The following is a 13298-nucleotide window of genomic DNA, read 5'->3' as shown; positions in this document are numbered from 1 at the left end:
TACCAGCGTGTCATTGGGTGGAGGCTCATTGACCGTCTCTGCGTATTTAGGATCAAGGACAGATTCTTCAATTACAGCCTCATCAACATGTATGACGACGTAAAGGAGGAGTTCTACTAGTTCCTTGAGAGTGCCCACATAAAGAGCGAACACGATATAAAGATCATTATCAGAGATATGAATGCACAAGTCGGGCGAGAAGAATTCTTTCGTTCCGTTATTGGTAGCGAAAGCCTTCCCTCTACCACCAACGATAACGGGTTCAGTTCAGTGAACTTAGCCGTGGTCCGGAGAATAGCCATCTTTAGTACCCATTTTGCACGTCTGAGCGTTAAGAAGCACATCTGGAGACACCCCAATAGAGAGGCCAGCTCCCAGATCGGCCACATGCTGATCGACAGCCGACACTTTCCAAACGTCATAGATGTGCGGTCCTTTCGAGGGCCAAACTTTGGCATCACTATCTCATGGTAGACAGGATTCGTGCTCGGCTGTCCAACGTATTTAGATCGAGATCGACGAAGAAGATACGATAAGATACGCCTGTACATCCGAAGGTTATCAACGGAAGGAGTTGCTACAGAGTATAATCGGAAGTTTATAGACGGGTCGATGAACCAGCTGGAATGGACCTGAACGAGCATTGGAAGCATATCCATCATGCGGTCAGCGAAACAGCGCGAGAGGGGACAGGCAACACAACGGAAATCACGCGTAGTGGGTGGTTCGACGGTGAGCGTCTAGAGGTGTCGAAAGAGAAGAACCGGGCCTACGCCAACACGTTAGTAGCAGCAAATCCTGTGAAGCGTCAGATGCGAGAGAAATACCGGGAGACATAAACTGACGAAAAGGGGATTCACAGTCGTAAGAAATGTAAGCACTACGATTGAGTCCTCGCGAAGGCGGAGAATTGCTTTGAAAGGGACGACACGAGGAGCTTCTATAGAACGATTAACGGATTCAAAAACCGGAGCGTTCCAGTACGTGCCATGTGATGACAGGGAGGCAACCAGATAACCGATGAATCTCAGGTGGTCAGGCGTTGGAAGCAACATTTTGAAGTATTGTTGAACGATGAGGAAGGTAGGAGAGTCGTCGAGGAGAACAGGATGGAAATTTGGGAGGACAGACAAGCTGTGGATCCACCAACATTGGACGAGGTGAAGAATGGTGAGGTGAGAATGCTTGCAAAGAGCTGAAAAACCACAAAGCCGCTGGGAAGGACTACTCACCGGCCGAACATTTCAAAATCGGGAGCGAGCGGCTGTTAAGTGCAATTCACCAGATTATCGTAAGGATATGATCTCGATCTGGGAACAACTGCCTACGAACTGGTTGAAAGGACTCATATGCCCTATCTACAAGAAGGGACATAGACTTGACTATAGTAATTATCGAGGCATACCCCTCCGAAATTCCGCTTTAAAATTCTCTCCCGTATCCTGTTCCAGCGAATGAGGCCGTTGCAGCAAGCAAGGTGAAATCAGAGTGCAGTGAATGAAGCAGGGGGAATCTATCTGTCAAATATCGTGAAACCGTGACCAACACATTTGGCAACAAAGCGTCTGTATGTTTTGGTTTTTGTCGTTTTGATCGAAGTGAAATGGAACGTTCTCTTTTAACAAAACTCGAGAAATCGCGGAAAACTTTTATTAATAATGCGTTCCGTAGTGAAATTTTGGGACAGCAACAAGTTTTTAACGAAAATTGGTGATGTTTTATCGCCACATTGGTAATTTATCAAACGTCATGGACCAACAAACTTCATGCACCAAAGTTGATCTGCGATAACGCACACATATATGAAATTCGACAGCGGTAAATCCCCCCTGGAATGAAGTCCTATTGCGGGACTCACGTAAGTGAGAAAAAACGTCGCGAAGTGACATTTGCCGTGAAATCTAGGTTATTATGAAGTGAAAATGGGAAAACCGGGCAGAGGCGGCGTACGATACAGAGAAACGCAACGAGCTGTTGTAAATTATGTTTGAACCGTTTGAACATAGTTTTCAAACACATAAGGGAAACAAAAAGGAAATCCAACAGTTCGCTAAGTTAAATCGACCAATCTGAGAGAGCTATTACTTTTAGCAATGGGCAAGATCGATCCGATTTTTGCAAAATCGATCATTTCTAGTCGATTCATCGATTTTTGAAGTAGAATACTTCTCTCAGGAAGTTCGGCTACATAGGGATGTGAAATGAAAATCTAAAACCGAAAAAAGTGAAAAATATGTCCAATTTCAAATGCTAATAAATCGGTTAGTATTCGATGGATTTCCTTCGTTCTTGCAGCAATAGATTGGAAAATCTTCTAAGATTCTTCCCAAAATGCGATAATTGTAATTTTATTATTCACACTATTGTACTATTGAAAATAGTCAAGCCTTGTCAAAACGAAAATATCGACCCCTGATTGGTCGTTATATGCTAGCTTCACAAGCACGGTCGACAGAATCATATACCTTGCAATTGAAAACATGCTATTTGGCCTATATAAGAGCCTGTTTCAGCCGGAGCCGCTCATAACAGTTCTGAACAGCGACGACAGCAGTCCTCCCTTAGCAGCAGCGGGAGCGAGCAGTGGGTACCATCGATAGCGGAAAGCGGCCACAACTGTGGCATGGCTGTGGATAGGCGTAGCAGTTCCAGCGGATCTCATCATCGATAGCAGCAGGGCCAGCAGATGCAGTTACAGTGGATACCAATGGCGGCCACAACTGTGGCATGGCTACGGATAGTGTTGCAGTTGCTCAGCAGTTAGGCCAGCGTATAGCGGCCACAACTGTGGCATGGCTATGCATAGCGTAGCATCAGACAGCGACAACGGCAGTCGTCCTTCCTCAGCAGCAGCACTAGCCCTGTGGTTGGTCACCACGTCTCAGGAGCAGCGCGGTTTTTCTCAGCGTGTGTCGCCAGACAGCCATTATTCCCCCCGTTTTGGGGCAGCATGATGATTGTCATCAGGAAATCCAGTTTCGGAAATTAAAATGCCTTTTTGAAGGCAAATAAACAAGTCATTGAAAGTTAATAATTTTTATTAACGCAAGCAAGCATTCTGTGTTGCATCCTAGCAATTTAAATTTGTCGCACCCGTCTAATTTACTGAAAGTGAAATAGCTTCCACAGTGCATGTTGTCCGTGTATCTTAATTCCCCCAATGTTAGGGCAGCTCAAAGGTTGTAATCAGCAACCGATTTTGAACCGCAACATGCTTTTTTCAAGGCAAAAAAAAATTATTGAAGGTTAATAATTTTCTGGCATCAACACAAGCAAACATTCTATGCGGGATGCAATCAAATTCTGTTGTAGTTGTCTAATTTTTACTTTCACTTTATTTAGTAAACCCCCCACTGTAGGGGCAGCGCAAAGGCTGCGATCAGCATAACCGACATTGAATAATAAATTGCCCTGTTAGTACGCATTCACAAAAGCAGTTAGTCCGACTATGCAGAGCTAATATGAAGTCGATTCAATCAATCAGCATAAACAGAATTTCGTCGTCCCCCAGCTGCCAAGTTGCAACATGATGCAACACGCAACAGCGAGCAAACGAAATCGCTTGATGTTACAAACCGCAATAAGATACGGGTTAAAACCGTTGCGTGTGTGAGAGCACCATCGATGTTTATTCGCTGGATACACTATCTACTGTCTACTGAACGCAATAATCTGCTTACATGCGACACGGGGACGGGAACATTTTCTTCAACGAAGCTGCGCAACACGACACAAAACATGTTATTTTGTTGCTTCAATGAGAGTGCTATCGGTCCGGCTCGACAGAATGTTCACAAGAAATCATTTTTGTGCATCCGTGCTACGAAACTGAGGAAAAACTTTAGAAACTGAAAAAAGAGGTGGAGCTTATCAAATGATCGCTCTGAGCCGGAATGAAGTCACACATATTTTTCAAGTTATGTCGATCCACCACGTACAAAAAATTATTCATTCCTATTTTCATCCCTATATAAGAGCCTGTTTCAGCCGGAGCCGCTCATAATAGTTCTGAACAGCGACGACAGCAGTCCTCCCTTAGCAGCAGCGGGAGCGAGCAGTGGGTACCATCGATAGCGGAAAGCGGCTACAACTGTGGCATGGCTGTGGATAAGCGTAGCAGTTCCAGCGGATCTCACCATCGATAGCAGCAGGGCCAGCAGATGCAGTTACAGTGGATACCAATGGCGGCCACAACTGTGGCATGGCTACGGATAGTGTTGCAGTTGTTCAGCAGTTAGGCCAGCGTATAGCGGCCACAACTGTGGCATGGCTATGCATAGCGTAGCATCAGACAGCGACAACAGCAGTCGTCCTTCCTTAGCAGCAGCACTAGCCCTGTGGTTGGTCACCACGTCTCAGGAGCAGCGCGGTTTTTCTCAGGGTGTGTCGCCAGACAACCATTATTCACCCCGTGTTGGGGCAGCATGGAGATTGCCATCAGGAAATCCAATTTTGGAAATCAAAATGCCTTTTTGAAGGCAAATAAACAAGTCATTGAAAGTTAATAATTTTTGTCAACGCAAGCAAGCATTCTGTGTTGGATCCTAGCAACTTAAATCTGTCGCACCCGTCTAATTTACTGAATGTGAAATAGCTTCCACAGTGCATGTTGTCCGTGTATCCTAATTCCCCCAATGTTAGGGCAGCTCAAAGGTTGTAATTAGCAACCGATTTTGAACAGCAGAATGCTTTTTTGAAGGCAAATAAAAAAATAATTGAAGGTTAATAATTTTCTGGCATCAACACAAGCAGACATTCTGTGCGGGATGCAATCAAATTCTGTTGTAGTTGTCTAATTTTTACTTTCACTTTATTTAGTAAACCCCCCACTGTAGGGGCAGCGCAAAGGCTGCGATCAGCATAACCGACATTGAATAATAAATTGCCCTGTTAGTACGCATTCACAAAAGCAGTTAGTCCGACTATGCAGAGCTAATATGAAGTCGATTCAATCAATCAGCATAAACAGAATTTCGTCGTCCCCCAGCTGCCAAGTTGCAACATGATGCAACACGCAACAGCGAGCAAACGAAATCGCTTGATGTTACAAACCGCAATAAGATACGGGTTAAAACCGTTGCGTGTGTGAGAGCACCATCGGTGTTTATTCGCTGGATACACTATCTACTGTCTACTGAACGCAATAATCTGCTTACATGCGACACGGGGACGGGAACATTTTCTTCAACGAAGCTGCGCAACACGACACAAAACATGTTATTTTGTTGCTTCAATGAGAGTGCTATCGGTCCGGCTCGACAGAATGTTCACAAGAAATCATTTTTGTGCATCCGTGCTACGAAACTGAGGAAAAACTTTAGAAACTGAAAAAAGAGGTGGAGCTTATCAAATGATCGCTCTGAGCCGGAATGAAGTCACACATATTTTTCAAGTTATGTCGATCCACCACGTACAAAAAATTATTCATTCCTATTTTCATCCCTATATAAGAGCCTGTTTCAGCCGGAGCCGCTCATAATAGTTCTGAACAGCGACGACAGCAGTCCTCCCTTAGCAGCAGCGGGAGCGAGCAGTGGGTACCATCGATAGCGGAAGCGGCCACAACTGTGGCATGACTGTGGATAAGCGTAGCAGTTCCAGCGGATCTCACCATCGATAGCAGCAGGGCCAGCAGATGCAGTTACAGTGGATACCAAAGGCGGCCACAACTGTGGCATGGCTACGGATAGTGTTGCAGTTGCTCAGCAGTTAGGCCAGCGTATAGCGGCCACAACTGTGGCATGGCTATGCATAGCGTAGCATCAGACAGCGACAACAGCAGTCGTCCTTCCTTAGCAGCAGCACTAGCCCTGTGGTTGGTCACCACGTCTCAGGAGCAGCGCGGTTTTTCTCAGGGTGTGTCGCCAGACAGCCATTATTCACCCCGTGTTGGGGCAGCATGGAGATTGCCATCAGGAAATCCAATTTTGGAAATCAAAATGCCTTTTTGAAGGCAAATAAACAAGTCATTGAAAGTTAATAATTTTTGTCAACGCAAGCAAGCATTCTGTGTTGGATCCTAGCAACTTAAATCTGTCGCACCCGTCTAATTTACTGAATGTGAAATAGCTTCCACAGTGCATGTTGTCCGTGTATCCTAATTCCCCCAATGTTAGGGCAGCTCAAAGGTTGTAATTAGCAACCGATTTTGAACCGCAAAATGCTTTTTGAAGTAGAATACTTCTTTCAGGAAGTTCGGCTACATAGGGATGTGAAATGAAAATCTAAAACCGAAGAAAGTGAAAAATATGTCCAATATCAAATGCTAATAAATCGGTTAGTATTCGATGAATTTTCTTCGTTCTTGCAGCAATAGATTGGAAAATCTTCTAAGATTCATCCCAATATAAGATAATTGTAATTCTATTATTCACACTATTGTACTATTGAAAATAGTCAAGCCTTGTTAAAACGAAAAATTCGACCTCTGATTGGTAGTTATATGATTGCTTCCCAAGCACGGTCGACAGAATCATATACCTTGCAATTGAAAACATGCTATTTGGTCTATATAAGAGCCTCAGTTTCAGCCGAAGCCGCTCATAATAGTTCTAGACAGCGACAACAGCAGTCGTCCTTCCTTAGCAGCAGCACTAGCTCTGTGGTTGGTCACCACGTCTCAGGAGCAGCGCAGTTTTTCTCAGCGTGTGTCGCCAGACTGCCATTATTCCCCCTGTGTTGGGGCAGCATGAAGATTGCATTGAATTGAATTTACGACAACACAAGCAAGCGTTCTGTGTTGGATCCTAGCAATTTAAATCTGTCGCGCCCGTCTAATTCACTAAATGTGAAATAGCTTCCACAGTGCATGTTGTCCGTGTATCTTAATTCCCCCATTGTTAGGGCAGCTCAAAGGCTGCGATCAGCAACCGATTTTGAACCGCAAAATGCCTTTTTGAAGACAAATAAACAAGTAATTGAAGGTTAATAATTTTCTGGTATCAACACAAGCAGACATTTTGTGCGGGATGCAATCAAATTCTGTTGCAGTTGTATAATTTTAACTTTATTGAGGTAACCCCCCACTGTAAGGGCAGCGCAAAGGCTGTGATCAGCATAAGCGATTTTGAATAACAAACTGCCCTATTAGAACACCCTCACAAAAGCAGTTAGTTCGACTATGCAGAGCTAATGTGAAGTCGATTCAATCAATCAGCATGAACAAAATTTCGTCGTCTCCCAGCTGCTAAGTTGCAACATGATGCAACACGCAGCAGCGAGCAAACGAAATCGCTTGATGTTACAAGCCGCAATACGGTTAGGGGTTAAATAAAGTATTCTACTTCAACCTTGCGGTCGTGGCTTTGCACACAACCCTCCTGTGATTTTTTTTGAATCGATTTCTCTGCGCGCGATCTTCTGCTGAATCGATCCTTTGGATTGCAAGATCGTTTTTTTCCGCCTGAAAAATAAATGTGTGCAAAACGGAATGAAAACAATAGTGATTGCATTTATTGTTGCTAACGTAATCTGCGGCCGAATTCCGAGAACACTTTTCTTTGAAGAGAAGAAAATTGCTTTATTGATAGTATACGAAATTTTTTTCTTCTCTCCGAAGAAGTGTGTGCTCGGAATTCGGACACTGATCTGAAAAATGTGTCAATTTTTTACCGGGATGTCCATAGTTGAAGAATGGGCTAAAATTCAATTGACATGAAACTGAGAAAAACGCATTTCAAATGTTTTTGTTGGTTCAAACAATTGTCTACGTCCATAACTTTTTTCATGAGTATGTCACCACCCCCATATCCAGCTTTTCACGAACGGTAATGGCGTATAGTGCACGCAGCCCATTTTGACGTTTTCTGTAGGTCAGGGAAGCTGGATAACCTTGTCGTCGAGTAAAAAAGAACAATCCGCAGCCAAATTAAGTCCCTCCAGTATTTTTAACGCAGTAACCATTTTTTGCCTTTGTAAACGCGACATCAATAGACAAACCCGTATGAAATTTGGCTAATACGCATGCGTTGTAAAATACATCAAGGATTAGGGGTGGGTGAAACGGCTTTTTGCAAGAGCGGCTCTAAACCGACTCATGGTTCACAACACAGTTAAAAAAAAAACACCGGATTCGGTAAAATTTTACCGGAATCTCAACAGCTGAACGTTCGGTGAAATTCTCGGTGTTTCCGAAAATTACTGAACAGCTTGTGAAACTACCTACCGCCAAGTCGGTAATTTTCACAGTTTTTTTTGCTTATGTTTCAAGGCGAACAGCCTGTTAATTTTGACGGAAGAACCTGTAAAAATGTTCAAGAAAAAAAGAAAAAAAAACCGACCGCACCTGTAAAAAAATACCGGATTGATGTAAAATGTTTTTTTTTTCTTCGAATTGATAAAAAATTTATTTCATTGATTCGAAGAAACAACGGATTTCGGATATTCAGTTGGTAAACAGAGTTACACAGTTATATTGGGGCTTATAACGGATGTCACCTCACGGTGAGAACGAAGTGAAAAAACGGTGAAAAACGACCCGTGCAAATCAAATGGGAATCACTTTCACCGTGCCCATTACGGTTGTCATTTCACCGTGAAGTGACTCCCGTAATAAGCCCCATTATATTATATTCTTTAAAATAGAGCGTAAGGCAATTCTTGGGAGTTTAATCCTCGAAACTTTAATGAACAGAAAATTAAAAAAGTTTTATATGAAGTTTCTCCCGTGCTCTTTTAACCTATGGTATAACTTTTTACCTGAGGTAAGCACTTTCCATATTATGTTCACACTCGACAGCAATTAAAACCAAATTAACTAATATAATATTTTCTATTGATACATTCGCGTCTTGCACGTATGAGAAAAATGGCCTCCACATTTAAGATTCGACATAAAATTATGCAAATATTTCGGTAAAAATTAACGAAATTATGGTAAAACTTGCAGATATTACAGAACACTCGTTAATCTAATGCTTTTTTACCGGAATACCGGTATTATTACACTTTACCGATGGATTGTTGTAAAAAATATTACCGAACGATTTTTTTTATTAAGTGTGAATGATTCACGAGCGTTGACAGTTCGTGTTGTCTCAGTAAACTTCGGGTTCGCGCGAACCAAACAGTTCTGGTGCGCCCAAAGAACCGTGGTTCTTTTTCGTGAGCCGTTCGTTCTTTCGCTCTTTCCTAAGGACCGGTTCATATGAACGGCTCGTGAGCCGTTCGCCCATCTCTAGCGAGGATGAAAAGAACGACGAGACAAGTTTGCACTAGAGATGGTCGGGTACGGGTATTTTTACCCGAAACCCGTACCCGACCCGTACCCGACGGGTTCGGGTCGGGTTTCGGGTAACGCCAAAAAATATTCTACGGGTTCGGGTCGGGTACGGGTAATTAAAAAACCAAGGCTTCGGGTTCGGGTCGGGTACGGGTTTGAAAAATTCTCAATTGGTCGGGTACGGGTCGGGTACGGGTAATTCAATTTTCGTGAATTGTGAGAACTCAATTTTTATCATTTCAAGCCTGGGTGTTTTCTTAATGTCGATAATCGGTAAGATCGGAGAGAAAATCGCCCATCATCCCTCAACGAGAGATCGCCCAATACCTATTCTGACAGTTGTCGGCAGTCTATGCACCAAGGGAATGACATCATGCTATCGCTTTCTAATGTTAGATTGAATAGTTCTTCCTGCAACGGTTTTGATTTAAATGGAGTTTTTGTCGGGCTTTTTTCATATCTGTCAGGAAAACCGCGGAGCATTGCACAGTGGGGCGACTTAATACAAATGCTTGCCAAGTAAAAATAAAGTGTCGATAAATACGACAAAAATATGGTATATACTTAATTTTGGGGTGCTGAACACGAATCTCCATTCCACTTTTTTGGAGACGTTCATAAAGCACGTGACTTAATTTTTAATGATTTTTTAGCACTTCTCCCCTAACTTTTTATTAAACAGAATTATATGATCTTCAACCACAAGCAACGCCACAGGGCGTCCTCTTTACAAAAACAGCTTACGTAGTTTTTGCACAACTCCTCAAATCAACCAAATTTCGCAAAAAAAAATTGTTTTTATAAAAATTAAAACAATATTATATATTATAATAGGTAATAAAAACTAACTACAAATCAACTTTTTCTTCGAGGCCAAAAAAAATCAAGCTATCATTGAAGCTGCAGAGCGTTTCAAAGTAATGATATATTTTTTTTAAATATGTCAAAAAACGTCAATATGCCGAGTTTTGAAAAGTTATAAAAAAATCAAATTTTATGATATTGCACCCATATATTGGACTTAAGCACTTGAATATTTATTTATTTATTTATTTATTTAATATCTGTTTTTTACTGATTTTTAGAATTTATCAATGACACTGAATCTATACTCAAAATTACAGGTTTTTGGCAAATAAAGTGAATTATCAAATTTTTCTCAAGTTATAAACTATATTAATTTTGACCTTTTAAAATTCGTTTGACCCTTTAATGTGTTTATAAAACTCGTCGTTTATTTTAAACTTTACCAGACATGCACTTTTCATAGTGGACCGATTCCTTATAGTGGACCACCCGCCTGAAACTCTGGGTTCATTATCATTCGTTCACACGCACACTCGGTTCTAGCCTGGCTCCGGCCATCATCTCGAGAAACCACATATGACAATCAGTGCATAAAATGTACGAGGTACCCAGGCATGTTGAACAAAAAAAAATTAAAAAAAAAACCAGGACGGGTCGGGTACGGGTCGGGTACCGGCAATTTCGGCGTTTTTTTCTATCGGGTACGGGTCGGGTACGGCTAGTTAGAATAGATATTTTTCGGGTTCGGGTCGGGTACGGGTATTTTAAACAAACCAGACTTCGGGTTCGGGTCGGGTACGGGTCGGGTACGAGTAAAAAGTTTCCCATACCCGACCATCTCTAGTTTGCACCTCGAACTGAATATAAATTACCAGACCACAAGACCGTCTCGAAAGTTCGACATATATTGTATACAATCATTACTATCTGATTGGTATACATTGGGGTGGCAATGGAAATTGACTTTGACAGTTTTATTTAGAAGTAGTGTTCAAAATTTCGCCTTCACGAACAGTTAGCAAAATTTCGATTTTTTGGATAACACCCGACCTCGACGTTTTATACATTTATAATAACCAGTTCACATGATGTAATATCGCCCATCTTGATTTCAAATCCCATACTCCAAATTTTCCGTGAAAACTAGATGTATGTATGTTTCAAGATACGCGATATCACGTGATATCTGCTATAGTGTGAACAAGGCATAAGACATTTGGCACAAAAAAACTATTACAAACTGTGATTTTCTTCATTAGTCGAGAAAGTGAAATTTAGACCAAATACTCCTGAATTCCGATTTAGCTGGAATTTTGCATTGCATTGGATATTGAATTTACTATTTTGGATATTAGCCAACATTATTTCATATTTGCTACCTCTGCAAGTGCACTTTTTGAAAATTGGCTTCCGTACACACTTAAAAATATTTGCCGGGTCTCGGTAATTTATTGCCGAGAACGGCACCACTGAGTACTCGGTTTAGAAAAAAATGACAGCTGTCACATTTTTTCGTAAATCTCGGTTCAACCTAACTGAAATCTTGGATTTCGGATATTGTGCGCCGAAATTTCAGTTCGGTGAACCGAGGTTTACGGAAAAATGTGACAGCTGTCATTATTTTTTTAACCGAGTACTCAGTGGTGCCGTTCTCGGCAATAATTTACCGAGACCCGACAATAAATTTTAAGTGTGTAGGAACGTTGTTTACTATCGTTGTGAGTGTTTACTATCAAGCACCAATTTTTTGATTTAGGTAGAAAAGGCATATGCGCTTATTTTTCAACTATGAGTAGCGGGGTACTTGTTAACTCAAATATTGCAAAAGTTGAATTGAATGGTCGTGTATATGCCGAGCTGTATTCTGTTATGCATGGTGTCGCGCTCGCCATTTTGTTTATTTGAGTTTGTTCTGCGGATGTTCCGATTTTTTTATGAATTGGGTTGTTCAGCTATATCAGTTTTTCATATCATCTGAATGATCTGAATTTTCCAAGTAAAACGTGATTTAAAAAAAAATTCTATCATTGTCCTTCGCTTTTTAAATTACAATTTAAAACTTCTTGAAATCTGCTCGAAAACGCTACAATGACAGTTCGCCCATCTACCAATTGTCATTGTAACGATTTAAAGCGAATTTTTATTTTTAATTGAAAAACCGAAGGAAAATGATATAAAGTTTTAAAAAATCACGTTTTGCTTAAAAAAATTACACTCTTTTGGATGATATATAAAAATCGGAAATCCGTGAATAACTAAACAACCCAATTAAAGTCAGGTTTTTTAAGCGGTTTTTTTATACGCGGATTTTTTTACGAGTTACGCGGATTTTTGAATTACGCGGTTTTTTTACGCGGATTTTTGAATTAACGCGTTTTTTTACGCGTCACCGCGCTAATTCAAAACAATTTTCGCGAATTTCCGAATTAACGTGGGTTTGGAACCAGAAACGTTTAAGTGTTTATCTAGTAAAAGACTAAGTCCAAAAAATACCCTCCGCCCACCGAAAGATCCGGAATGACCGTGGACAATTTTAAATACTGGTTCTAGAGCGTCTCGGGTTTTTTCTAAAGTCCTTCTTGCTGGACTACTTTACGCGCATTAAAAAAAAACGTGTTTTTTTTTACGCGGATTTTTAAATTAGCGAGGCTTGTTTTTACGCGGATTTTTGAATGAGCGCGTTTTTTTTACGCGGATTTTCGAATTACCGCGGTTTTTATGCGTTTTTTTACGAGGTGAAAAAAATGTGACTGTATACAGGTTTGGATTGCTCTTAGTGCATCCGAAACAATAGACCATTTCACGAACTGACAGGTGTCACGGATCCTGCTGATGTTCTTGATGCTTTCACGTGCATTATGTCAGCGGTTCCAAGCTTTCTGTCTAAATTTCGTTCATGAATCAAGTTCCCAAACGTCTCGTGAAATGGTCTATGGGATGAGCGACAACGAAAACTTTTAGTAGAAAAAAAACGCTAAGAGTACACGCGGTTAAAGAAGATGGCAATAAACTAAAAAAGCCGTATCGTTAGAAGATGTTGTGTACGAAAACTCGACGAACATGATTAATAAACCAGAAAACGCAAACAAAACAAAATCTCCATAAATATAGCCAAAAAAGTCGTAAAAAGCTTATACCGAACAAAAATCGATTTTTTGTTAAATCGATTTTTCAGGCTCGATTTTCCTATGAATCGATTTTATTGATCTTGATTAATCGATGCAGGAGAATCGATTTTTGTTCAAAGATCGCCCATTGCTAATACTTTACT

The sequence above is a fragment of the Wyeomyia smithii genome, chromosome 3 (genome assembly GCF_029784165.1).
Source record: "Wyeomyia smithii strain HCP4-BCI-WySm-NY-G18 chromosome 3, ASM2978416v1, whole genome shotgun sequence".
Taxonomy (NCBI): Eukaryota; Metazoa; Arthropoda; class Insecta; order Diptera; family Culicidae; genus Wyeomyia; species Wyeomyia smithii.
This window is presented reverse-complemented; position numbering follows the sequence as displayed.